The sequence below is a fragment of the Ranitomeya variabilis genome, chromosome 1 (genome assembly GCF_051348905.1).
Source record: "Ranitomeya variabilis isolate aRanVar5 chromosome 1, aRanVar5.hap1, whole genome shotgun sequence".
Classification (NCBI taxonomy): Eukaryota; Metazoa; Chordata; class Amphibia; order Anura; family Dendrobatidae; genus Ranitomeya; species Ranitomeya variabilis.
In genome coordinates, this window is record NC_135232.1 from 278890783 (window position 1) to 278918488 (window position 27706).

Consider the following 27706-nt stretch of genomic DNA (forward strand, 5'->3'; position numbering starts at 1 on the left):
CACTGAGTGAGAGATGGCACACACAGGAGTCAGGAGTGGCACACAAGCCCTGAGGCCAATATTTTTCTCCCACTGATGTAGTGATTTTTTTTCAGGTAGATTTTAGAACCCAAATCAAGCAAAAAAATAAATAGGCTTTCTATGGCCCACTGAGTGAGAGATGGCACACACAGGAGTCAGGAGTGGCACACAAGCCCTGAGGCCAATATTTTTCTCCCACTGATTGATGTAGTGATTTTTTTTCAGGTAGATTTTAGAACCCAAATCAAGCAACAAAATAAATAGGCTTTCTATGGCCCACAATTTGAGAGAGAGATATGGCACACCCAGGAGTCAAGACTGGCACACAAGCAGAAAGGGCAATATTAATCTCCCACTGTTTTTTTTTTTTTTCAGGGAGAATTTAGAAACCAAATAATAAAAAAAGGCTTTCTATGGCCCACTGAGTGAGAGATGGCACACACAGGAGTCAGGAGTGGCACACAAGCCCTGAGGCCAATATTTTTCTCCCACTGATTGATGTAGTGATTTTTTTTCAGGTAGATTTTAGAACCCAAATCAAGCAAAAAAATAAATAGGCTTTCTATGGCCCACTGAGTGAGAGATGGCACACACAGGAGTCAGGAGTGGCACACAAGCCCTGAGGCCAATATTTTTCTCCCACTGATTGATGTAGTGATTTTTTTTCAGGTAGATTTTAGAACCCAAATCAAGCAACAAAATAAATAGGCTTTCTATGGCCCACAATTTGAGAGAGAGAGATGGCACACCCAGGAGTCAAGACTGGCACACAAGCAGAAAGGGCAATATTAATCTCCCACTGTTTTTTTTTTTTTTCTTTTTCAGGGAGACTTTAGAAACCAAATAATAAAAAAAAAGGCTTTCTATGGCCCACTGAGTGAGAGATGGCACACACAGGAGTCAGGAGTGGCACACAAGCCCTGAGGCCAATATTTTTCTCCCACTGATTGATGTAGTGATTTTTTTTCAGGTAGATTTTAGAACCCAAATCAAGCAACAAAATAAATAGGCTTTCTATGGCCCACAATTTGAGAGAGAGAGATGGCACACCCTGGAGTCAAGACTGGCACACAAGCAGAAAGGGCAATATTAATCTCCAACTGTTTTAATTTTTTTTTTTTTTTTTCAGGGAGAGTTTAGAAACCAAATAAGATAAAATGATTTTTTTCAGGGACAATTTAGAAACCAAATAATAAAAAAAAAAGGCTTTCTATGGCCCACTGAGTGAGAGATGGCACACACAGGAGTCAGGAGTGGCACACAAGCCCTGAGGCCAATATTTTTCTCCCACTGATTGATGTAGTGATTTTTTTTCAGGTAGATTTTAGAACCCAAATCAAGCAAAAAAATTAATAGGCTTTCTATGGCCCACTGAGTGAGAGATGGCACACACAGGGATGGCGCTCTAGCAGAAATGCCAATCTTAATCTCCCACAAAAAAAAAAAAACAGGGACTGTCCTACAATTACTATCTCCCTGCAGTAATCTCAGCCAGGTATGGCAGGCAGCAATAAGGAGTGGACTGATGCACAAATTAAATAAAAAGTGTGGACAAACAAAAAAGATAGCTGTGCAGAAAGGAAGGAACAAGAGGATTTGTGCTTTGAAAAAAGCAGTTGGTTTGCACAGTGGCGTACACACAGCAATGCAGCTATCAGGGAGCCTTCTAGGGCAGCCCAATGAGCTACAGCGCTGAGGAAAAAAAAAAATGTAGCTTCCACTGTCCCTGCACACCGAAGGTCGTGTTGGACAGTGGAAATCGCTACAGCACAAGTGGTTTGGTGGTTAATGGACCCTGCCTAACGCTATCCCTGCTTCTGACGAAGCGGCAGCAACCTCTCCCTAAGCTCAGATCAGCAGCAGTGAGATGGCGGTCGGCGGGAACGCCCCTTTATAGCCCCTGTGACGCCGCAGACAGCAAGCCAATCACTGCAATGCCCTTCTCTAAGATGGTGGGGAGCAGGACCTATGTCATCACGCTGCCCACACTCTGCGTTCACCTTCATTGGCTGAGAAATGGCGCTTTTCGCGTCATTGAAACGCGACTTTTGCGCGAAAGTCGCGTACCGCATGGCCGACCCCGCACAGGGGTCGGATTGGGTTTCATGAAACCCGACTTAGCCAAAAGTCGGCGACTTTTGAAAATGAACGACCCGTTTCGCTCAACCCTAGTAATTATACTATTGTTTTCTTATATACACTTGTATTATCACTATATTATTGTCATTTTTTTGTGTGCTAGATCGTACATGGTCACACAGTGTTGTTTGAATATATAATTGTTATTTGTCTATATACCATATTTTGAGGTTACCACCTGGGGTTACCCATCCTTTACTTGCCTGTGCCTGTGGTTATATACCTTTATACCTACATTGTTTGTTTTTATAATGTTTAATAAAGATTATGTGGATTTTATTGGCCTTATGTGAAGGTGTTTCTTTTTCGGTGGTTTATCCATACTGTATAGTGGCAACACATGATGCTCCATACTGTATAATGACCACACATGATGCTCCATACTGTACACTGGCTGCACATGATACTTTGTACCCTATAATGGCCACACATAGCTACTCCTACACACGTGGCTGCACTCCGAACACACGCGCTCCGCTCCATACACCTCGTACACATTTAGCTCCGCTCCGTACACCTCATACACACACACGGCTCCACTCCGTACACCTCATACACACACGGCTCCGCTCCGAACACCTCATACCCACACGGCTCTGCTCCATACAACTCATACACACATGGCTCCGCTCCGTACACCTCATACACATTCAACTCCGCTCCATACACCTCATACACATTCAGCTCCACTCCATACACCTCATACACACACACGGCTCCGCTCCGTACACCTCGTACACATTCAGCTCCACTCCGTACACCTCGTATACATTCAGCTCCACTCCGTACACCTTGTACACATTCAGCTCCGCTCCGTTCACCTTGTACACATTCAGCTCCGCTCCGTACACCTCGTACACATTCAGCTCCGCTCCGTACACCTCGTAAATATTCAGCTCCGCTCCGTACACCTCGTACACATTCAGCTCCGCTCCGTACACCTCGTACACTTTTAGCTCCGCTCCGTACACCTCGTACACACACGTGCTCCACTTCGTACGCCTCGTACACACACGCGGTCCACTCCGTACACCTTGTACCCACACGTGCTCCGCTCCGTACACCTCATACACACACGTGCTCTGCTCGGTACACCTCGTACACACACGAGCTCCGCTCTGTACACTTCTTACACACACGCGCTCCGCTCCGTACACCTTGTACACACACACGCTCCGCTCCGTACACCTCGTACACACACACGCTCCGCTCCGTACACCTCGTACACACACGGCTCTGCTCCGTACACCTCGTACACACACTGCTCCGCTCCGTACACCTCACACACATGGCTCTGCTCCGTACACCTCATACACACATGGCTCCACTCCGTACACCTCATACACATTCAACTCCGCTCCATACACCTCATACGCATTCAGCTCCACTCCATACACCTCATACACACACGGCTCCGCTCCGTACACCTCGTACACATTCAGTTCCGCTCCGTACACCTCGTATACATTCAGCTCTACTCCATACACCTCATACACACACACGGCTCCGCTCGGTACACCTCGTACACATTCAGCTCCACTCCGTACACCTCGTATACATTCAGCTCCACTCCGTACAGCTCGTACACATTCAGCTCCGCTCCGTTCACCTTGTACACATTCAGCTCCGCTCCGTACACCTCGTACACATTCAGCTTCGCTCCGTACACCTCGTAAATATTCAGCTCCGCTCCGTACACCTCGTACACATTCAGCTCCGCTCCGTACACCTCGTACACATTTAGCTCCGCTCCGTACACCTCGTACACACACGTGCTCCGCTTCGTACGCCTCGTACACACACGCGGTCCACTCCGTACACCTCGTACCCACACGTGCTCCGCTCCGTACACCTCGTACACACACGTGCTCTGCTCCGTACACCTCGTACACACACGCTCTCCGCTCCGCACACCTCGTACACACACACGCTCCGCTCCGTACACCTTGTAAACACACGTGCTCCGCTCCGTACACCTCGTACACACACGCGCTCCGCTCCGTACACATCGTACACACACGCGCTCTGCTCGGTACACCTCGTACACACACGAGCTCCGCTCTGTACACTTCTTACACACACGCGCTCCGCTCCGTACACCTTGTACACACACACGCTCTGCTCCGTACACCTCGTACACACACACGCTCCACTCCGTACACCTCGTACACACACGGCTCTGCTCCGTACACCTCGTACACACACTGCTCTGCTCCGTACACCTCACACACATGGCTCTGCTCCGTACACCTCATACACACATGGCTCCACTCCGTACACCTCATACACATTCAACTCCACTCCATACACCTCATACACATTCAGCTCCACTCCATACACCTCATACACACACGGCTCCGCTCCGTACACCTCGTACACATTCAGTTCCGCTCCTTACACCTCGTAAACATTCAGCTCCACTCCGTACACCTCGTACACATTCAGCTCCGCTCCGTACACCTCGTACACATTCAGCTCCGCTCCGTACACATTCAGCTCTGCTCCGTACACCTCGTACACATTCAGCTCCGCTCCGTACACCTCGTACACACACGCGCTCCGCTCCGTACACCTTGTAAACACACGCGCTCTGCTCTGTACACCTCGTACACACACGCGCTCTGCTCGGTACACCTCATACACACACGAGCTCCGCTCTGTACACTTCTTACACACACGCGCTCCGCTCCGTACACCTCGTACACACACGCGCTCCGCTCCGTACACCTCGTACACACACACTCCACTCCGTACACCTCGTACACACACGCGCTCTGCTCTGTACACCTCGTACACACACGCTCTCTGCTCCGTACACCTCGTACACACACGGGTGCTTCAAAGAATTGAGACAATGGATTAGATTACCAGGATCTTTATTCATACAACATGTTCCAGAATCGGGTCGGCTCCTTTTCCAGGTATAATAAAACTAAAGTAAACTCCTCCCTTAAATAGGAGATGGAGGTGACATATATGGACTGATTCCAAAACACGCTGTATAAATAAAAATCCTGATAATGAAATTTATTGTCAGCAGTTCTTGGAAACATCAGGGGACCACTGCTCTTTTCTTTTTTATTGGATTCTGAAATTATAACTGTAACACATTGTGAGCCATGGAACTGAAATGGTGTGTTAAGAGCAAGAGGAAATTATACTCTCAGTTCATTTTAGAAACTCTCATGCTGGCCTGCGCATATGACAACATTTTTCATGATTATAGCTTCCATTTAATTATTCCTTCCTGATGCCGTAACTCAGCGAATTTCTTGCATGGCAGTTCTATATGGATATTCACTCTATGCCTTTTATGTCTCCTAGTATCGTTTTCTAAATTTTCTCTGCTCTAATAGAGTTGAGGTTCAATTCTTGCATATTCATATAATCTTTGCTTTGAGCTGCTACATCAGGACTCCTCTAAGTGTAGTTATATAACTATATGCGGAATTTATCATGATTCATTCCAATAGGATTTTTTTTATATGATTAGACTGTTTTTTTTCAATTCATATATTGTAGATGCCAGGTCTATTGAATACATGGCATTTACGATATGTGCATGTGGAGTGCCCCCATGTTAAGGGCAGTGAGGTACTCGGTACCGGGTCCTTCGGTTCGGGGGATGTCACTGTGGCCCGACCTGGTCCGTGGCCCTTCTGAGGGGTGCCCAATTAAAGGTGTAGTCTGTACGGTGTTCGTGACGCCACCTGTTGTATTCAGTCAGGGTGACCGACGCTGCTTAGGGGTCCGCTGGGGTGATGGAATGGCAGCTAGATGGTATACCTTCCCACAGGTGAAGTATGTCCCCAGGGCTTCCCAGATGTGTAGGTGGTGATGGTGGACAATGTAAGGTGCAATGAATAACGAGGACACAAAGGTTGCAGTCTCTTTACCTTTTACTGAAGACTTCAGCGTCCACAGTCCAGAGTACCGTTCACAGGGCAGGCAGAGTCCAGCTGGTCTGAAGGCATATCCAGAGTTCTCTTAACCAGGTGGAAATCAGTAGCCTTCCTACTAGCGCCTGTGTGTTGTAGTACCTCCCTGCTGAGCACCACGGGATAGTCCTCACAACTTTCGTAGATGTTTCTGATGTTCTCTCTCTCTCTGTCCCCCAGATGGTATGGATAGGACAACTCATATGACTGGGATAGCCTGGGGCTTGTTTGTAGGGACGCTAGAGATGCCCCGACCCCCACAATTTGCCACCGTGTCTTCTTAGGTATTAAGGTTGGGCAGCCAACTTGGAATTGACTGTCCTGCCAGTCTCTGAAGTAATGCGTAGAGTCAATTACTCCCTTGGTGTTCCGGCCACCGGCTAAGCGCCTCAGAAGGAGGCTGCCGATCTCGAGGCTGAACTCCTCCCAGTTTTATCTCCTTGTGCTGTGACTTCGTTTGCCACTCTCCACAATACACTTCTCTTCGTGTCCTTTCTTAGGATGCTGCTGCACGTGGGGCAGACGCAGCTCCGTGGCTTTCTATCTTGTGCTAGGCCTCTGGCAGGATCCCACTCCTGACAGGGACCCTCTGTCTGCAGCTCAGATGTTCCTCCTTTCCCCCTGTATGCCTGACAGGTCCTCTCTAGGTCAAACCCAGGCAGCTTCTGACTAACTTTCTATCTAACCCACCAGTTTTACTTGTATGTGAGGAGTGCACTAATAGATAGAAGCAAGGCTCCCCCTGGTGGACTGGAGTGTGAAGTGTAGTGTGTGACTTGTGATACCTGGAAAGATGAACTCCTTTAGTACCATCAGACGAAATATCACTCCCCCTGGTGGAAGAGTGACATTACTGCAACAACCAGGACTCTGGGGTGCTGCACTCCTCCCCCCCCCCCCATTAGATTCAGTACTCCGGGATCGGGAAAAGAAAACAGCAATTACAGGTTATCAAAAGACATACAACATTTTTGAAATGCTATAAAACAAATTATTTTAACAGTGCTTCCCTTTATGGGAGGTGAGGACACTTGAACGTTACAAACAAGAACATACTTACATTGTGCAAAAGGCAGATTGAAAACAGTTATTATCTATCTATAGAACCAATTACCCATACAGGTATTCTACCTACTAAGTGCTATCTTATAACAATAATTTAACATTTTCCTTAAGTACAAAGACTATTAACCATCTATCTATGGCTCTCTAGAGGACTCACTAACCCCTATGGGTTCACTTTATTGAAATGCTGAACAGGCTTCACCCCCACTACAGGCTGAACCGTATATTTCTTCCAACTTCCTCTTGTCCTCAATTTTATTTAAAGTACATCATTAAACATTTTACTCTCAACATTTATCAAACATTTCACTATCCTTGGCTACATACTATCACTATGTAAAACACTATCGCTATCTAACTTCTTTAAGCAACATTTTCACTTTTAAACATTCCCTTTAAGAGGAAACTAAGTCTTTTCAGAGGTAGTGCAAATAATCACATCAATAATTTCCAAGTCTGTTTAAAGGCAACATGACGTGATGTAATATGAGGGACCCGTAACGAACCCCCGAACGTTCGTCTTGGGTGGGCTACAAGACGTGTAATCCTGACCCGGAATTCTGTCACACCAACAAGTTTTTCTTCAGGTCTGTGAAGCAAAGCAGTTATTTTACAGAATAATTAACAGCAATTTCGGTTAAGAGGCAGTCTCTGTAAAAGCCTCCTATGTAAAACCAGTAGAAAGCACCTTTAAGAAGGTGCAAACTATGTACAGAAGCAGTTTGTGAATCATTCACCGTCCATGATTCGGTAGTCCTTTTGTAAAAGCAGAAAACATGTGCAAACTTGAAACAACAGGGATCCCAGGAAAACAAAGGGATCCCTTTAAGAGTTAACCCTAGACGGGTTTTAAAGCAGCAAAGAAGAAATAAACAGTTAACTATTTACAAGCCGAGGTTTATTTAAACCACTCTGGAGGTAGTACCGGCGGGGGTAGTCCTTTTGGGTATTGGCTACCACCTGGTACTACATAGGGAGGTCTCTTGTTCCATTTGGGGGTCTGAGTACCCACTGTCTTTCTCTCAGGGGCAAACGGAGCACGTCATAGTCTGGATAATGGTACATGTCGGGGTAACAGTCATAGTCTTGGTAATAGCTGTAGCCTGGACACAAGGGGGCACGGTTGCCACAGAAGACAATTTAACCAGGCTTTTCGTGGGATGTGCTACAGTGTCTTTCCTTTTATGCACATTTAAGGCGAACCAGCCCTTTTCCTCAAAGTGCCTGGTATAGGTGGCTATGTCTCCCGGGTAAAAGTCTCGGTCTGGATGGCCTTCCCAAAGGTGGGATTCCACGTCCCTCCGGTTTGCAAAGACCTCAGCGTACAGCCCTTGCTCCTTGATGAAGCCCCATCCTCCCCGGAGCTTGAAGGCTAAAACCGTGCCCTTCTTACGCGGGGCCTGGTATGTGGTATGGTCCTTATGGGCCTTGGCTTTTATCGCTAAGTCACATTGGTCATAGGCCTCACGTTGGGCCTGGTACTTCTCCTCTTTCTCCTTCCACTGCCGAGCAAGCTGGACCTGGTAGTCCTCCCAATTTAGGACTTCCACCATCTCCCCTTTGTGTTGCCCTGCCCCGGGGAACCCCATAAAGTCAGATCCGGGATTCATCCAGCGGTACACGGTCCACTCCGCGTAGACCTCACCCGACAGGGTGGTGGGCACAATTGGGGCCTTCAGGAGATGTTCCATGCCCATGACCTGGTCCCATGGTGCTAGACGCTGCAGGTGGTGGGTACCGCGAGGGGGTGGTGCTGCGACGGGGCCCACTAACTGTTCCTCAGTCACTGGGGCAGGGTTGGGGCGCTTACCGGTCTCGGTGGTGTCCCTGGCGTTGACTGGTTCTGTCGGCTGTGTCATCTGCGACGGTGCTGGCAGCGACTCCTGGAGCGGTGCAGGGAATAGTGGCGGTGTCGAGGAATCCTCCGCAGGTGTCGTCCGGTATGCGGCCATCTGCAGGAGCTGGTCAATCAACTCCTCCATTCCGGCCTGCAGGAAATCAGTATCAGCGGTGGAGGCCTGGTCACAGTGCCTCTCCGGGTAGCTGGGGGAGTCCTCTGCTCCGACTCCACGCTCTGGCCCTGGGCAGCTCGCCATGGCATCCTCCACGTGGTTCACCTTTTCCTGGTTCTTTTCCCGCTCTCTCCTTCGTGGGCGGTTTCATTTTCGTTGTCTCCGCCCGCCATTGAGGATCAGGAGGCGGATCTCGGCTGCTTGCAGAAAAGCCGTGGAGACGCCATCACATGTTTCTCAACGCAAGCACTGAATAGCCAGGTCTTTCACCGGGAAGGAACAACCACGGGAAGGGCAGCATTTAATAAAGGAAAACCACCTATGCCAAAACATGGTATCCTGTTATGGATCTAGTGGTTAGGAACACTTAAGATGACCTGATAGGTAAACCAGAAATATAGGACAAGCTCTGGGGACGTGGAAACTTTACTGACCGCAACCCTGATCCTATCACACACACTATAGGCAGCCGTGGAGCGTACCTAACTCTCCCTAGACGCCTCTTCACAGCCTGAGAACTAGCTACCCCTAGAGAGAAACAAAAGCCTCACTTGCCTCAGAGAAATTTCCCCAAAAGTAAAGTCAGCCCCCACAAATAATGACGGTGAGTTCAGAGGAAAATACAAACATAGGAATGAAAACAGGTTTTAGCATAGGAGGCCCACTAGTACTAAATAGTAAGAAGATAGCAAGGGAACTGTGCGATCAGTATAAAATACTACAAAGATATCCACGCAGAGAATACTAAAGATCCTCACACCGACTCACGATGTGAGGGAGCAACTCTGCTCCCCAGAGCTTCCAGCTAGCAAGAAAATAGCATATAAGCAAGCTGGACTGAACTTAACATATACTGATAAACATTTTCCAAAAGCAGTGAGCAAAAATGAACTAGCATGAACTTAGCTTCTCCAAGAGGAGACAGGTCACACGAGAAGTCCCAGAGAGATCTGAACCAATACTGAATAAAACGACAGCTGGCAACAAGTAAAGATCTAGGTGGAGTTAAATAGGCAGCAGCACAGCAGAAAACGAGGCAGCTGGAGCCCAGCTAAAGACCAGCAGTATCACTCAAAGCCACCAGAGGGAGCCCACGAACAGAACTCAACAAAGTACCATTCATGACCACAGGAGGGAGCCCGAGAACGGAATTCACAACAGTATCCATCCACAGACAGCTGTTTCGGGGTATTTGCCCTCATCAGTGTGGAGTAGGAAACTGGCTATTAGGAGCAGTGCCTAGTGAAAAGGCTATGAACATAAGGATGAATGACCTTGGGGAGATCAAAACATCCAACACCGCGGAGACACTATCACGTGTTTCTCAACGCAGTGATCCAGAACACTGCCCCCATCCCTTATGGGAAATATGCAAATGCATGCAGAAAAGCCGCAGAGACACCATCATGTGTTTTTCAACCCAAGAAATGAATAGCCAGGTCTTTCACCGGGAAGGAACAACCACGGGAAGGGCAGCATCCAATAAAGGAAAACCACCTATGCCAAAACATGGTATGGTATGGACCTGGCTATTCATTGCTTGCGTTTAGAAACACGTGATGGTGTCTCCGCGGCTTTTCTGCATGCATTTGCATATTTCCCATAAGGGATGGGGGCACTGTTCTGGATCACTGTGTTGAGAAACACGTGATGGTGTCTCCGCGGTGTTGGATGTTTTGATCTCCCCGAGGTCATTCATCCTTATGTTCATAGCCTTTTCACTAGGCACTGCTCCTAATAGCCAGTTTCCTACTCTTCACTGATGAGGGGCAAATACCCTGAAACAGCTGTCTGTGGATGGATACCATGTTTTGGCATAGGTGGTTTTCCTTTATTGGATGCTGCCCTTCCCGTGGTTGTTCCTTCCCGGTGAAAGACCTGGCTATTCATTGCTTGTGTTGAGAAACACGTGATGGTGTCTCCACGGCTTTTCTGCATGCATTTGCATATTTCCCATAAGGGATGGGGGCAGTGTTCTGGATCACTGCATTGAGAAACACGTGATGGTGTCTCCGCGGTGTTGGATGTTTTGATCTCCCCGAGGTCATTCATCCTTATGTTCATGATCTCGGCTGCTGACGGACACGTCCTCAAGGTTTAGAAATATTTAGACTGGGCGGCCATTATTCTTCGCGCTTCTCAGTTCGTTCATGCCCACAACTCCATGCCCTTCTTCTTCTCCTGCGCTCCTCGTGGCGCAATAATGGCGGCAGTTTGGGCGGGAATTTTGGTGGCAAATGGCAGTACACAGTCTTTAGGCAAATCACAGTTCCCATTCAGTTCTGGCACAGTTCTTAGGCACACATGACCTCATTTTCAGGCTTAAGAAGATCCTGTTCCTGACCCCAAGATTTGGAGCGCCCCCACGTTAAGGGCAATGGGGTACTCGGTACCGGGTCCTTCGGTTCGGGGGATGTCACGGTGGCCCGACCCGGTCCATGGCCCTTCTGAGGGGTGCCCTTTTAAAGGTGTAGTGTCTATAGAAAAAACAGCCGCACACTCAAGACTTGCAGATTTTTACGTGAAAGTTGTATTTTTTATTATTAGTACAGGCATCACCAAATGCTTATTAGTGTTCAGAGAAAATGACGGATACTTTAAGTTACGGTTACCGTAACTTAAAGTATCCGTCATTTTCTCTGAACACTAATAAGCATTTGGTGATGCCTGTACTAATAATAAAAAATACAACTTTCACGTAAAAATCTGCAAGTCTTGAGTGTGCAGCTGTTTTTTCTATAGACACTGTGACTTTGTGTTCAGCCTGCACCTTTTTTCCATGCGGAGTGCACCACATCTCTTGTACTGCCATTTAAAGGTGTAGTCTGTACGGTGTTCATGACGCCACCTCTGGTATTCGGTCAGGGTGACCGACGCTGCTTAGGGGTCCGCTGGGGTGATGGAATGGCAGCTAGATGGTATACCTTCCCACAGGTGAAGTATGTCCCCAGGGCTTCCCAGATGTGTAGGTGGTGATGGTGGATGATGTAAGGCGCAATGAATAACGAGGACACAAAGGTTGCAGTCTCTTTACCTTTTACTGAAGACTTCAGCGTCCACAGTCCAGAGTACCGTTCACAGGGCAGGCAGAGTCCGGCTGGTATGAAGGCATATCCAGAGTTCTCTTAACCAGGTGGAAATCAGTAGCCTTCCTACTAGCACCTGTGTGTTGTAGTACCTCCCTGCTGAGCACCACGATATAGTCCTCACAACTTTCGTAGATGTTTCTGATGTTCTCTCTTTCTCTGTCCCCCAGATGGTATGGATAGGACAACCTGTATGACTGGGATAGCCTGGGGCTTGTTTGTAGGGACCCTAGATAGGCCCCGACCCCACAATTTGCCACCAGGTCTTCTTAGGTATTAAGGTCGGGCAGCCAACTTGGAATTGACTGTCCTGCCGGTCTTTGAAGTAATGCGTAGAGTCAATTACTCCCTCGGTGTTCCGGCCACCGGCTATGCGCCTAAGAAGGAGGCTGCCGATCTCGGGGCAGAACTCCTCCCGGTATTATCTCCTTGTGCTGTGACTTCGTTTCCCACTCTCCACAATACACTTCTCTTCGTGTCCTTTCTTAGGATGCTGCCGCACGTGGGGCAGGCGCAGCTCCGTGGCTTTCTATCTCGTGCTAGGCCTCTGTCAGGATCTTACCCCTGACAGGGACCCTCTGTCTGCAGCTCAGATGTTCCTCCTTTCCCCCTGTCTGCCTGATAGGCTCTCTCTGGGTCAAACCAAGGCAGCTTCTGACTAACTTTCTATCCAACCCACCAGTTTTACCCGTATGTGAGGAGTGCCCTAATAGATAGAAGCAAGGCTCCCCCTGGTGGACTGGAGTGTGAAGTGTAGTGTGTGACTTGTGATACCTAGAAAGATGAATTCCTTTAGTACCATCAGACGTAATATCACTCCCCCTGGTGGAAGAGCGACATTACTGCAATGACCAGGACTCTGGGGCGCTGCACTTGTACTCTTACTGTATGTAATGTTACACATATATTGATTACTTATTTTAACATTTGTTTTTCTGCATGAATCATTGATTACTGGATATATCACTATTATGTTTCATATCATTGCTGAATATATTCGTGTTGGTTATTGGTTGACCAAAACCCTTATAATTTATTTTTGATTGCACTACAATAAATTAAAACATTGAATGCCAAGTTCTCATTCAATATTAGATAGATATTAGGATGCTTCTTGTGTACCACCATTGACTATGAGATCCATGTTCTATTTTACCTACTAATACTGTAGATTGCATGGCCCTCACTCGAGAGAAGTAAATCATGAATTTTCAGTTTGGAAAGGGAATAAGGCAAAATTGGCGGAATGATATACATTGGGAGACTAATGGCAGAATTAATTTAATAGTAACAAAAAGAGAAATATAACTTTTGCCACAAACAATTTAAAATAAAAGTGGAAATTCAGCCTTAGGAAAAAAAATGCAACAGATAAAATATCATCTTCATCTATGTGATCGAGTGCAGAAGCTCCATCATTACTCCTAGTCTTTGCTTAGAAGTGCTATGCATGTGATAGCACTTAATAAATCTTATAATAGCTCAGTGATAGCAACTGCTATGCCAGTAATACAAGTCACTGCTGACACTACTTATTTGCTGCAGTGGTCACATATTCACTGATTGTAAAAAAAGATCTTTAATGGTTGTTTCGCTATTTTAATATATCTGCAAGGTTTTTTTTTATTTCTTTTAACACTGGACAGTCCTTTTAAATTATGTGCTTCTGCACAGAAATGTACAGTAAGTGTCACCGAGGCTCCTTTTCCAGTGAAAAAAGTCAAGTGGCTGGGTCTGAAATGGCAACTCATCATTATTACTGGAATAGTGCTGAAGTACAGCATTTAATACCATCTAAGACAAAAGCAGTGTTTTTTGGGGAAGAAAACTTTTTCTATCCAGGGAGAAGAGGTTAAGATGATTGACATTTTCTTTTGGCCCTCTAAAATTTGGTTGATTAATCACTTTGCGAAAGTGTCATAACCATCTTGCACTTTCACCTAGACTTTTTTTTAATGCTGATGTGATTTGGAGCACCTCCTTGAGCATACAATGCACAGCAAAGGATATTGGGGTTAACCTAATCTGGTTCCTTCTTGTAGGTGCATGGGTCTCTATAAGGGATGAGTGAGCATGCTTGTCAATACTCGGATATCATTCTAGTATTTGGGTGATCGGATGTGCTTGGCACTCAACAAGCATTGTCTGGTGCATGGATGTAAAGCTCGAATCTCCACATGTTTATTGGTTGTGTAACAAGTGCCAAACATGCGGAGATTGCCTGCCTTTCACTGTAATGGCATAGCCATCTTGGTAGTGGCATTACTGTGATTGGCTGTTTGCATTACTTCATTAGAAGTTATAAAAGGACAGGAGCCGCCGTGCTCGTCAAACTGATGCCATTGCACAGCTTATGGACAGTTTGTATTGGAAGGACAGAGTGGTTGTCCAGGGCTGTGTATGCACAGTTGAACTTCTCAGAGTCACCTTGCATTGACACTGGTGCTGATTCTGAACCATCATACTAACAGTCCTTTTAAAGGCCAAACCAGTGCACTGCTGTTCATATTAGATACATAAAGGAAACAAAAAAGAGGTATGCAAAAACAGTGATCATCACTTGAGCGAAACGGGTCGGCAATTTTCAGAAGTCGCCGACTTTTGGCAAAGTCGGGTTTCATGAAACCTGACCCGACCCCTGTGTGGGGTCGGCCATGAAGTCGGCGATCTTCTGAATCTGGAATCGGAATTCCGATACCGATTCCCGATATGTTTAAGATATCGGGAATTGGTATCGGAATTCAGATTTAAGTGTAAAATAAAGAATTAAAATAAAAAATATCGCTATACTTACCCTCTGATGCGCCCTGGTACTAAGCGGGAACCTTCCTTCCTTAGAATCAGCCTTCCAGGACCTTGCGGTGACGTCGCGGTGACGTCGCGGCTTGTGATTGGTCGCGCGGCCGCCCATGTGACCGCTCGCGCGACCAATCACAAGCCGCGATGTCACCGTGACGTCACCAAAGGTCCTGGAAGGGCTGATTCTTAGGAAGGAAGGCTGCCGGAAAGAAGCAGGGCGCGTGCGAGGGTGAGTATATATCTAATAGGAATATACTCACCCTCGGCTTCTTTCCGGCAGCCTTCCTTCCTAAGAATCAGCCCTTCCAGGACCTTCGGTGACGTCACGGTGACATCGTGGCTTGTGATTGGTCGCGCGAGCGGTCACATGGGCGGCCGCGCGACCAATCACAAGCCGCGACGTCACCGCAAAGTCCTGGAAAGCTGATTCTAAGGAAGGAAGGTTCCCGCTTAGTACCAGGGCGCATCAGAGGGTAAGTATGGCGATATTTTTTATTTTAATTCTTTATTTTACACTTAAATATGGATCCCAGGGCCTGAAGGAGAGTTTCCGCTCCTTCAGACCCTGGGAACCATTGGAAACCCAATGCACTGCATTGGGTTTCGAGTTTCGGCCGACCCCGACTTTTTTATAGGATCGGCCGATTTCACTCGACCCGACTTTTGAAAAAGTCGCGTTTCGTGAAACTCGACCTGATCCTATAAATGTAAAGGTCGCTCAACCCTAATCATCACCAAAGAAATACAATCAACATATGAGAAAACAAACAGATTAAAAACATTTAAAAAAAACCAAACATGGCCTACAAGAATCACACAATGAAACAACCTATGATGTGGTTGCTAATGGTCCCAGAACTGGATTGTGGAGCATAAATAAGTTAGGGACAAAGCATGTAAACATGAACAAAAAAGTGCAATAGTGCTAGATGATGGACTACTTTGGCAAAATTAAACAGGATCAAACATAGGGAAGAGGAGGGGAAAATATATATCTCATATCCCATAAGCACACTGTGTTAAATGCACAAAGTCCGCAAGCTATATATCCATGCATAGTATCATAAAGGTAGCGAGAATGCAGAGATGCAAAAGTAAAGTGGATGATAGAAGACCAAACAGCAATCCATAGTGGGAGTGGAACCCCACGCGTATCGACACAGAGTCAGAAAGATGAGTCAGAAAGATTATTTTTGGGAGTATTCAAGGATACGGCAATGTAACACCCAATACTCAGATACGAGCCAGAAGTCAGAGATGCGAGCGGTTGATAATTCACAGTGCGCTTGAGTTGTTGAGGTAACCAGTAGCCAGTTAGCATGTTCCTAGCCCCAACGAACCAGAGTAAAAAGCTTATATGGGCATGCGCCTCCTACATTTAAACAAGAAAGAAACTCGAGATACTCTGAAGACAAGAATCATTTTGTGCATGTGTTACTCTGAGGAGCTAAGTACGCTAAAGTCAGAACCACAACAAATCTCAGGGCACAATGCACGTATGCCCAGGCATCAGGATTATGATGTAGCTATGTGCACCAAGCATAGATTTACAGCAATAGAGAACATTTGTATATCCCGCTCTTGTTGCGTTGCTAAATAGAGAGGTATGCTTGATGAGGCTATGTGTAATAAGCAAAGCTCACTATTATTATTTCTTTCACCCATTTATTTTCTCATGTTAAATATATGGTATGACTTACTCTTTTTATTGTCTTTACACTCACTTACACATTTTTATATACCTACATTTTGAATCTGGTTATATACAAGGTTTAAGTACTCACTAATCATGTGAGGTTAGCAGCAATACAAGGCTAGTCATTGCCCCATACACTAGAATGACCTTACCTCTTTATCTAGCAGTTGTACTGCTCCACACACCAGATATGTTTAGTTTTGCATGCATTTAGTTTAACTCAAAATACGAAATGTGATTGATAGCACTGCTCTTTCTTGCGAGATCCTGCACAATTGCACAGTTTTACAGAATGTAGGATTGTGCTCAGTGGTGCACATTACCCATGCCCATTCTGGACTTACTATGTTTCTAGGGACTGGTTCTGGACATCCCATCACATTTTTCCCTGTTACTCTGAAACAATGACATAGGTGAAATAAATAATTAGAGTGCCCTGTGTTTATTACACATTGCCTCATTACGTTGGGGGCTAGGCACATGCTCACTGGATACTGGTTACCTCAACTTAACGCAAGCAAACTGTGAATTCTCAACCACTAGCATCTCTGACTTTCAGCCAGTATGGCTATGACACATGTGCACTCTGATTATCGGATGTACATGTTGTATCCTTGGATACTCCCAACAGCAATTTTTCTGACTTCAGCCAAATGTGTCAGCAGTGCTGGCGCACTATCGCTTCTAACAGACTCACCATATTCCTCCAGCTTGTAAACATTTTTGCACATTATTTAGGATATATAAACCTATGGAGAACAACCCCTTATGACAACTACCCCTGAGGAAGACACTTTGTGGCAATACGCGTGAGGTTCCACTTCCACTTTGGATTGTATGTTGTGAGCTCCGGGGCATCCACTTGCTTAGTGTGAAGTATTGTTTTCAGCTATTCTTTGACTTGCTATTTTTCCAGCTATCATCCACTTTATTTTTGCATCTCTGCATTCTCGCTGCCTTTATTATACTATGCATGGATATATGGCTTGAGGACTTTGCGAATTTAACAAAGTGTGCTTTTAGGATATGAGATATATCTTTTCCCCTCCTCATCCCTTTGTTTGATCCTGTTAAATTTTGCCCATATAGTCTATCAGCTAGCACTATTGCACTTTTTTTGTCCATGGTTACATGCTTTGCACCTAACTTATACAGATGCATCTCACAAAATAGAATATCATCAAAAAGTTAATTTATTTCAGTTCTTCGATACAAAAAGTGAAACTAATATATTAGATAGAGTCATTGCAAATAGAGTGATGGATCTCAACTGTTAATTTCTATTGATGTTGATGATTATGGCTTACAGCCAATGAAAACTCAAAATTCATTATCTTAGTAAATTAGAATCATTTATAACACCAGCTTGAAGAAATAATTTTAACATCTGAAATGTTGGCCTACTGAAATGTATGTTCAGTAAATGAACTCAATACTTGAAGTGCTCTAAAATTTCCTGGTAGACGGCTGCTCTGACTTTGGTCTTGATAAAACACAGTGCACCTACACCAGCAGATGACATGGCTCCCGAAATCATCACTGATTGTGGAAACTTCACACTAAACTTCAAGCAGCTTGGATTGTCTGACTCTCTACTCTTCCTCAAGACTCTGGGACCTTAATTTCCAAGGTCTAGTGTGAAGTATCCACAATCAATGATGGTTTTCGGGAGCCATGTCATCTGCTGGTGTAGGTCCCCTGTGTTTTAACACCAAAGTCAGCGCATTTGTCTACCTGGAAATTTTAGAGCACTTCATGATTCCCTCTGCTGACAAGCTTTTTGGAGATGGAAATTTAATTCTCCAGCAGGACTTGGCACCTGTCCACACTGCCAAAAGTACCAATACCTGCTTTAAAAACAACAGTATCACTGTGCTTGATTGGCCAGCAAACTCGTCTGACGTTAACCCCACAGAGAATATATGGGGTATTGTCAAGAGAAAGATGAGAGGCACCAGACCCAACAATGCAGATGAGCTTAAGGCTGATATCAAAGCAACCTGGGCTTCCATAACACCTCAGCAGTGCTGATCGCCTCCATGCCACACCGCATTGATGCAATAATGGATGCAAAAGGAGCCCCGACCAAGTATGGAGTTCATTTACTGAACATACATTTCAGTAGGTGTTATAAAGTATTCTAATTCACTGAGATAATGAATTTTGGGTTTTCATTGGCTGTAAGCCATAATCATCAACATTAATAGAAGTACATACTTGAAATACATCACTCTATTTGTAATGACTCTATCTAATATATGAGTTTCACTTTTTGTATTGAAGAAATTAAATAAATTGACTTTTTGATGATATTCTAATTTTGTGAGATGCACCTGTATGTGTTCCACAATCCAGTTCTTGGACCATTAACAACCACATCATAGGTTATTTCAGTGTGTGATTCTTGTAGGCCATGTTTGGCTTATTGAAAAAATGTTTTAATCTGTTTGTTTTCTCATAAGTTGTCAATCATGCTTAAACAAAATTTCTTGTATTTCTTTGGTGATCACTGTTTTTACATGCCTTTTTTGCTTCCTCTATGACTCATTTTTGTATGCACCAGTATGATCCCAGGTGCTTGATTGTTTGGGCGGTGCCCACCTCTCTACATTTTGCTTTCATATCAGTAACATTCTGCATTTAGCCCAGGAACAGTTGCAGGGAGAGTGGTAGAATTAAGGCTCTAGGCAGGGATGAGCTCTTCACAGTCCGCTGCAAAATATTTAGCAGCTGCACTTTACCATGTTTTATTGATTCAATGATTCATCCACGCACTGTAAAGCTGCTCTTGTTTCATTACTATGGTATATAAAACTTGAAAATAACCTCCAAAACTTTCTATGGATTAAGTTATTCATCCATAAACTGTAACGTGATTCTTGTTACATTACAGTGCTATATATAATTAAAAAATATCTTCCAAAACTTTATATGAATTCAATGATTCATCCATATACTGTAACATGGTTCTTGTTGCATTATGGTGATGTATATAACTAAAAAAAGTTCAAAATCTTTATGGATTTAATGACTTATCCATGCATTGTAGCACTGTTCTTGTTACATTATGATACTATATAAAACTGAAAAAAAAACTTCAAATTTTTTTTATAGATGTAATGATTCATCCAAACACTGGAGTGCAGTTCTTGTTACATTACAGTTGGTATATAAAACAAAAAAACCTTCAAAAATGTTTTATGGATGCAATGATACAGCTATAAATTGCGACACGGTTCTTGTTACAGTATGGTGCTATAAAGAAATTTAAAACACCCCTCCAAAACTTTTATAGATTCAATGATTCATACAAACACTGTAACATGGTTGCTATTACGTTACTGTGGTATATAACACTCAAAAAAATCATTGAATATTTTTCTGGATTCAATTAGTCATCTATACAGTTTAACGTGGTTTGTGTAAAATTACAGTGTTTTAAAACTTTTAAAAAACACTTGGCCTGGTACAGTTCACAAAATATTTTTGTTACAAACATTTACTTTGGTCATACATACTGTATAACTTGCTTTGTGTGAAATGGCCACTCACATAGTGACAGTTAGTTAGCTGTTAGTAGTTGTAACCATGGGTTTCAAAGCTACTGCAATGTCTTGCACATGGGGTAAGTGACATAGCTAAACAGAAGAACTATGCTACATTTCTAATTGAAGATATTTGCTATTATTATTATTATTATTATTATTACACCTACTACATATTGGGGTAAGATCTCAGAGATGGGAATACCCTTGTAAGAAAGCGGTAAACAAATAATCTCATATACAGTATATTATTAGGTTTATAATAACCAATATTTGAATATTGGAAAAATATTCATAGATTTAATGAGTGATGATAAGAACAAGGCAAATCATATTCACCAATTGATTACAGTAATGCATTTAACTATAACAGGATAGTGATAAACTATTACTCCTTTAGTATTTTTTAGTTTTGTTACTTTTTTTCTCCTCATATAAAAATGCTTAAAAATGTTTCCATCTGATGAAAAAATTATGTACAGCATGTACTAGAAAACAATGGGAGAAATAATTATAATTATAATGTTACTAAGGCAAAATAATTATATGGGGTTTGTTATAATGTCTTAAAACATATGATAAAGGCATATACCATAGGCTTGACTATGATCAAACAATCATACTGATTAGAATGAAAGTTTGCCCAACTTATAGACTAGTGTGCTAAATTTGATAAAAATTGAGAGTTATGGCTGTGCTACTTAAAGTTGTCTTCATGTTTTCCACTAAGTCATCTTCTTTCTATTTTTTTTTATTTTTCCAATGTCATTTCATACGTTTTGAAGGACCCAACACATTAGTCATGTCAAAGTAATTTAATTTATGAACCATCCATTTTGTGATTCACTTTGGTTTCTAATGGGTAAAGCAGCACGTTGAAGAGAATCATGCAGACCCTAAGAATATTTGTGTGCAGTCATTCCATTCCTGAGGAATAATTGCTTGGTAAACTTTTTTTTTAATACTGTAGTTTTCAGTGCATAGGTATTTGATGACAAATCTGCAAGATAGGTAAAAAATAGCAAATTGGTAAGGATTTGACTCCCTGTACGCTTATTAATCAGAAATTTTTCACTCCAGCAAATGTCAGATGTAAACACTCAACAGTTCCACTCAAAGTGCTATAACCGCTAATGTAGCAAAGCTTCAGTTCTTTTGCATGTAAACTGTGCTGCAGTAGCCTACAATGGATTGCAGCAGCCAAAATACTTTGAATGTAGATGCGCTCAATTGTAGAAAGGTCATTATCCCCTTAATCCCCAAGGGTGGTTTGCACATTAATGACCGGGACAATTTTTACAATTCTGACCACTATCCCTTTATGAGGTTATAACTCTGGAACACTTCAATGGATCCTGATTAGTGTTGAGCATTCCGATACCGCAAGTATCGGGTATCGGCCGATACTTGCGGGTATCGGAATTCCGATACCGAGATCCGATACTTTTGTGGTATCGGGTATCGGTATCGAAACAACATTAATGTAATAATGTGTAAAAGAGAGAATTAAAGTAAAAAATATTGCTATACTCACCTCTCCGACGCAGCCTGGACCTCAGCGAGGGAACCGGCAGCGTTGTTTGCTTAAAATTTGCGCGTTTACTTCCTTACGTGAAGTCCCGGCTTGTGATTGGTCGCGTGCCGCCCATGTGGCCGTGACGCGACCAAACACAGCAAGCCGTGACGTAATTTCAGGTCCTTCAGGATTTTAAAGTTACGTTCTGGCTTGTGATTGGTCGCGTCGCGGTCACATGGGCAACGCGACCAATCACAAGCCGTGACGTCACGGGAGGCAGGACACGCGCGCATTTTAAAATGGGCACGCGACCAATCACAAGCCAGGACTTCACGTAAGGAAGTAAACGCGCAAATTTTAAGCAAACAACGCTGCTGGTTCCCTCGCTGAGGTCCAGGCTGCGTCGGAGAGGTGAGTATAGCAATATTTTTTTATTTTAATTCTTTCTTTTACACATTAATATGGATCCCAGGGCCTGAAGGAGAGTTTCCTCTCCTTCAGACCCTGGGAACCATCAGGGATACCGTCCGATACTTGAGTCCCATTGACTTGTATTGGTATCGGGTATCGGTATCGGATCGGATCCGATACTTTGCCGGTATCGGCCGATACTTTCCGATACCGATACTTTCAAGTATCGGACGGTATCGCTCAACACTAATCCTGATGATTCTGAGATATTACCTGCGATTATTTGTGAAAAAAAAGGAAATTTGGCAAAAAGTTTGAAAATTTCCCAATTTTCTAACTTTGAATTGTAATGCCCTTAAATCACAGAGATATGTCACACAAAATACTTAATAAGTAACATTTCCCACATGTCTACTTTACAACAGCACAATTTTGGAACCAAATTTTTTTTTTTTGTTAGGGAGTTATAAGGGTTAAAAGTTGACCAGCAGTTTATTAACCCTTCAGGTATTTCACAGGAATTTTTGGAATGTTTAAAAAAATGAACATTTAACTTTTTTTCACAAAAAATTTACTTCAGCTCCAATTTGTTTTATTTTACCAAGGGTAACAGGAGATATTGAACCCCTAAAGTTGTATTGTACAATTTGTTCTAAGTATGATACCCCATATGTGGGGGTAAACCACTGTTTGGGCGCATGGCAGAGCTCGGAAGGGAAGGAGCGCCATTTGACTTTTCAATGCAAAAATGACTGGAATTGAGACAGGACGCCATGTCACGTTTGGAGAGCCACTGATGTGCCTAAACATTGAAACTCCCCACAAGTGAAACCGTTTTGGAAAGTAGACCCCTAAGGAACTTATCTAGATGTGTGGTGAGCACTTTGACCCACCAAGTGCTTCACAGAAGTTTATAATGTAGAGCTGTAAAAATAAAAAATATTTTTTCACAAAAATTATTTTTTCACCCCCAATTTTTTATTTTCCCAAGGGTAACAGAAGAAATTGGACCCCAAAATTTGTTGTGCAATTTGTCCTGAGTACGCTGATACCCTATATATGGGGGTAAACCACTGTTTGGGCGCATGGCAGAGCTCGGAAGCAAAGGAGCGCCATTTGACTTTTCAATGCAAAATTGACTGGAATTGAGATGGGACGCCATGTCGCGTTTGAAGAGCCATTATTAAGTGACATTATTTTAGGGAAAGTAGACCCCTAAGGAACTTATCTAGATGTGTGGTGAGCACTTTGACCCACCAAGAGCTTCACAGAAATTTATAATGTAGAGCCAGAAAAATAAAAAATCTAATTTTTTCACAAAAATGATCAAGTAACACCATTTTGGAAAGTGGACCCCTAAAGGAACTTATCTAGATGTGTTATGAGAAATTATTTTTTAGCCCCCAGTTTTGTATTTTCCCAAGGGTAACAGGAGAAATTTGATCCCAAAAGTTGTTGTCCAATTTGTCCTGACTACGTTGATACCCCATAAGTGGGGGGAACCACCGTTTGGGCGAATGACAGAGCTCGGAAGGGAAGGAGCGCCATTTGGAATGCAGACTTAGATGGATTGGTCTGCAGGCATCAAGTTGCATTTGCAGAGACACTGATGTACCTAAACAGTAGAAACCCCCCATAAGTGGCCCCATATTGGAAACTAGACCCCCCAAGGAACTTATCTAGATGTGTTGTGAGATCTTTGAACCCTCAAATATTTCACTACAGTTTATAACGCAGAGCCGTGAAAATAAAAAAATCATTTTTTTCCCACAAAAATGATTTTTTAGCTCCCCAAATTTTTATTTTCCCAATGGTAACCAGTAGTGTTGAGCGATACCGTCCGATACTTGAAAGTATCGGTATCGGAAAGTATCGGCCGATACCGGCAAAGTATCGGATCCAATCCGATACCGATACCCGATACCAATACAAGTCAATGGGACTCAAGTATCGGACGGTATTCCTGATGGTTCCCAGGGTCTGAAGGAGAGGAAACTCTCCTTCAGGCCCTGGGATCCATATAAATGTGTAAAAGAAAGAATTAAAATAAAAAATATTGCTATACTCACCTGTCCGACGCAGCCTGGACCTCAGCGAGGGAACCGGCAGCGTTGTTTGTTTAAAATTCGCGCTTTTACTTGGTTACGTGAAGTCCCGGCTTGTGATTGGTCAGGGCGGCCATGTTGCCAGGACGCGGACCAATCACAGCAAGCCGTGACGAAATTACGTCACGGCTTGCTGTGATTGGTCCGCGTCCCGGCAACATGGCCGCCATTAACCAATCACAAGCCGGGACGTCACGGGAGGCTGGACACGCGCGCTTTTTAAAATGGGCGCGTGTCCAGCCTCCCGTGACGTCCCGGCTTGTGATTGGTTGCGCCGCGGTCAACCAATCACAAGCCGGGAGGCTGGACACGCGCGCATTTTAAAATTTTAAAATGGGCGCGTGTCCAGCCTCCCGGCTTGTGATTGGTTGACCGCGGCGCAACCAATCACAAGCCGGGACGTCACGGGAGGCTGGACACGCGCCCATTTTAAAATTTTAAAATGGGCGCGTGTCCAGCCTCCCGGCTTGTGATTGGTTGACCGCGGCGCAACCAATCACAAGCCGGGACGTCACGGGAGGCTGGACACGCGCCCATTTTAAAATTTTAAAATGGGCGCGTGTCCAGCCTCCCGGCTTGTGATTGGTTGACCGCGGCGCAACCAATCACAAGCCGGGACGTCACGGGAGGCTGGACACGCGCCCATTTTAAAAAGCGCGCGTGTCCAGCCTCCCGTGACGTCACGGCTTGTGATTGGTTAATGGCGGCCATGTTGCCGGGACGCGGACCAATCACAAAGCCGGGACGTAATTTTAAAATCCTTAAGGACCTGAAATTACGTCACGGCTTGCTGTGATTGGTTGCGTCTCCCATGTGACTGCGACGCAACCAATCACAACGCCGGAACGTAATTTTAAAATCCTGAAGGACCTGAAATTACATCACGGCTTGCTGTGATTGGTTGCGTCCCGGTCACATGGGCGGCACGCAACCAATCACAAGCCGGGACTCACGTAAAGGAAAGAAAAGCGCGAATTTTAAACAAAGAACGCTGCCGCTTCCCTCGGTAAGGTGCAGGCTGCGTCGGAGAGGTGAGTATAGCAATATTTTTTATTTTAATTCTCTCTTTTACACATTTTTACATTAATGTTGTTTCGATACCGATACCCGATATCACAAAAATATCGGATCTCGGTATCGGAATTCCGATACAGCAAGTATCGGCCGATACCCGATACTTGCAGTATCGGAATGCTCAACACTAGTAACCAGAGAAATTGGACACCAAAAGTTGTTTTCCAATTTGTCCTGAGTACGCAGATACCCCATATGTTGGGGGAAACCCCTGTTTGGGCGCACGGGAGAGCTCAGAAGGGAAGGAGCACTGTTTTACTTTTTTAACGCAGAATTGGCTGGAATTGAGATTGGATGCCATGTCGCATTTGGAGAGCCCCTGATGTGTCTAAACAGTGGAAACCCCCAATTCTAACTAAATCCCTGACCCAAACACAACCCTAATCCCAACCCTAACCATAAACCTAACCACACCCCTAACCCGAACATGCCCCTAACCCTAATGCCAACCACACCCCTAATCCCAACCACACCCCTAACCCCAACACACCCCTAACCCTAATCCCAACCCTAACCACAACCCTAACTCACACACCCCTAACCCTAATCCCAACCCTAATCTCAACCTTAAATGTAATCCAAACCCTAACCTTAGCCCCAACCCTAACTGAAGCCCTACCGCTAACTTTAGCCCCATCTCTAAACCTAAATTTAGCCCCAACCCTAACCCTAAATGTAGCCCCAATCCTATCCATAGCCTCAACCCTAACTGTAGCCCTAACCCTAACTTTAGACCCAACCCTAACCCTAACCCCAATCCTAACCCTAACTTTAGCTCCAACCCTAACCCAACTGTAGCCCCAACCCTAATTGTAGCCCCAACCCTAACTTTAGCCCTAACCCTAACTTTAGCCCCAACCCTAACCTAACTTTAGCCCCAACCCTAACCCTAAATTTAGCCCCCACCCTAGACCTAAATTTAGCCCCAACCCTAACCCTAACTGTAGCCCCAACCCTAACTGTAGCCCTAATGCTAACTTTAGCCCCAACCCTAACCCTAACTTTAGCCCCAACCCTAACTTTAGCCCCAACCCTAACTCTAACCCTATTGGGAAAATGGAGTTGAATCCATTTTTTTAATTTTATTATTTTTCCCTAACTAAGGGGATGATGAAGGGGTTTCATTTACTTTTAAAGCGTTTTTTTAGCGGATTTTTATGATTGACAGCTGTCACTCACTTAGAAGATGCTTTTTATTGCAAAAAATTAGTTTTTGTGTCTCCACATTTTGAGAGCTATAATTTTTCCATATTTTGGTCCACAGAGTCATATGAGGTCTTGTTCTTTGCGGGACGAGTTGACATTTTTATAGTATTGATACCATTTTCGGGCCAACCAGCTATTCATGAATTTCTTGGGGGGGCATTTATACCATTCCACATTTGATAAAATTGATAAAGCAGTTTTATTTTTCGGGTCAGTACGATTACAGTGATACCTTATTTAATTTTTTTTTATGTTTTGGCGCATTTATACGATAAAAACTATTTTATATAAAAAATAATTAGTCAGCAAGTCAGTAATTCAGCTACATAGAGGCAAACTGATCATCACCTCTGTAGCTGAGCCGATTGGGCTACGGCATCATCTAGTCTCATATGCCAAAAGTTAAAGAAAAACGTTTTAAAATTTAAAAAAATAAAAAAGTTAAAAAGTTCAAATTACCCCCCTGTTGCCTACCCCCTTTTGCCCCATTCAAAATAAAACAATTAAAAAATCAAACATACACATATTTGGTCTTGCATGGTTCAGAATTGCTCGATCTATCAATAAAAAAAGGATTAACCTGATTGCTAAATGGCATAGCGATAAAAAAGTAAAAATGCCAGAATTATGTTTTTTTGGTCCCGCAACATTGCATTAAAATGCAATAATGCGCAATCAAAAGAACGTATCTGCACCAAAATAGTATCATTAAAAACATCAGCTTGGCAAGCAAAATAATAAGCCTTCACCCAACCCGAGATCACAAAAAATGCTACGGGTATCTGAAAATTAGCAATTTTTTTTTAACCTTTTTTTTTTAGCAAAGTTTGGAATTTTCTTGACCACTTAGATAAAAAAGAACTTATACATGTTTGATGTCTATGAACTCGTAATGACCCGGAGAATCAAAATGGCAGGTCAGTTTAAGCAATTAATGAACCTAGCACAAAAGCCAAACAAAAAACTAGAATGGGATTGTACTTTTTTCGCAATTTCACCGCACTTGGAATTTTTTTCCTGTTTTCTAGTACATGCCATGGTAAAACCAATGGTATCGTTCAAAAGTAGAACTTGTTTTGCAAAAAATAAGTCT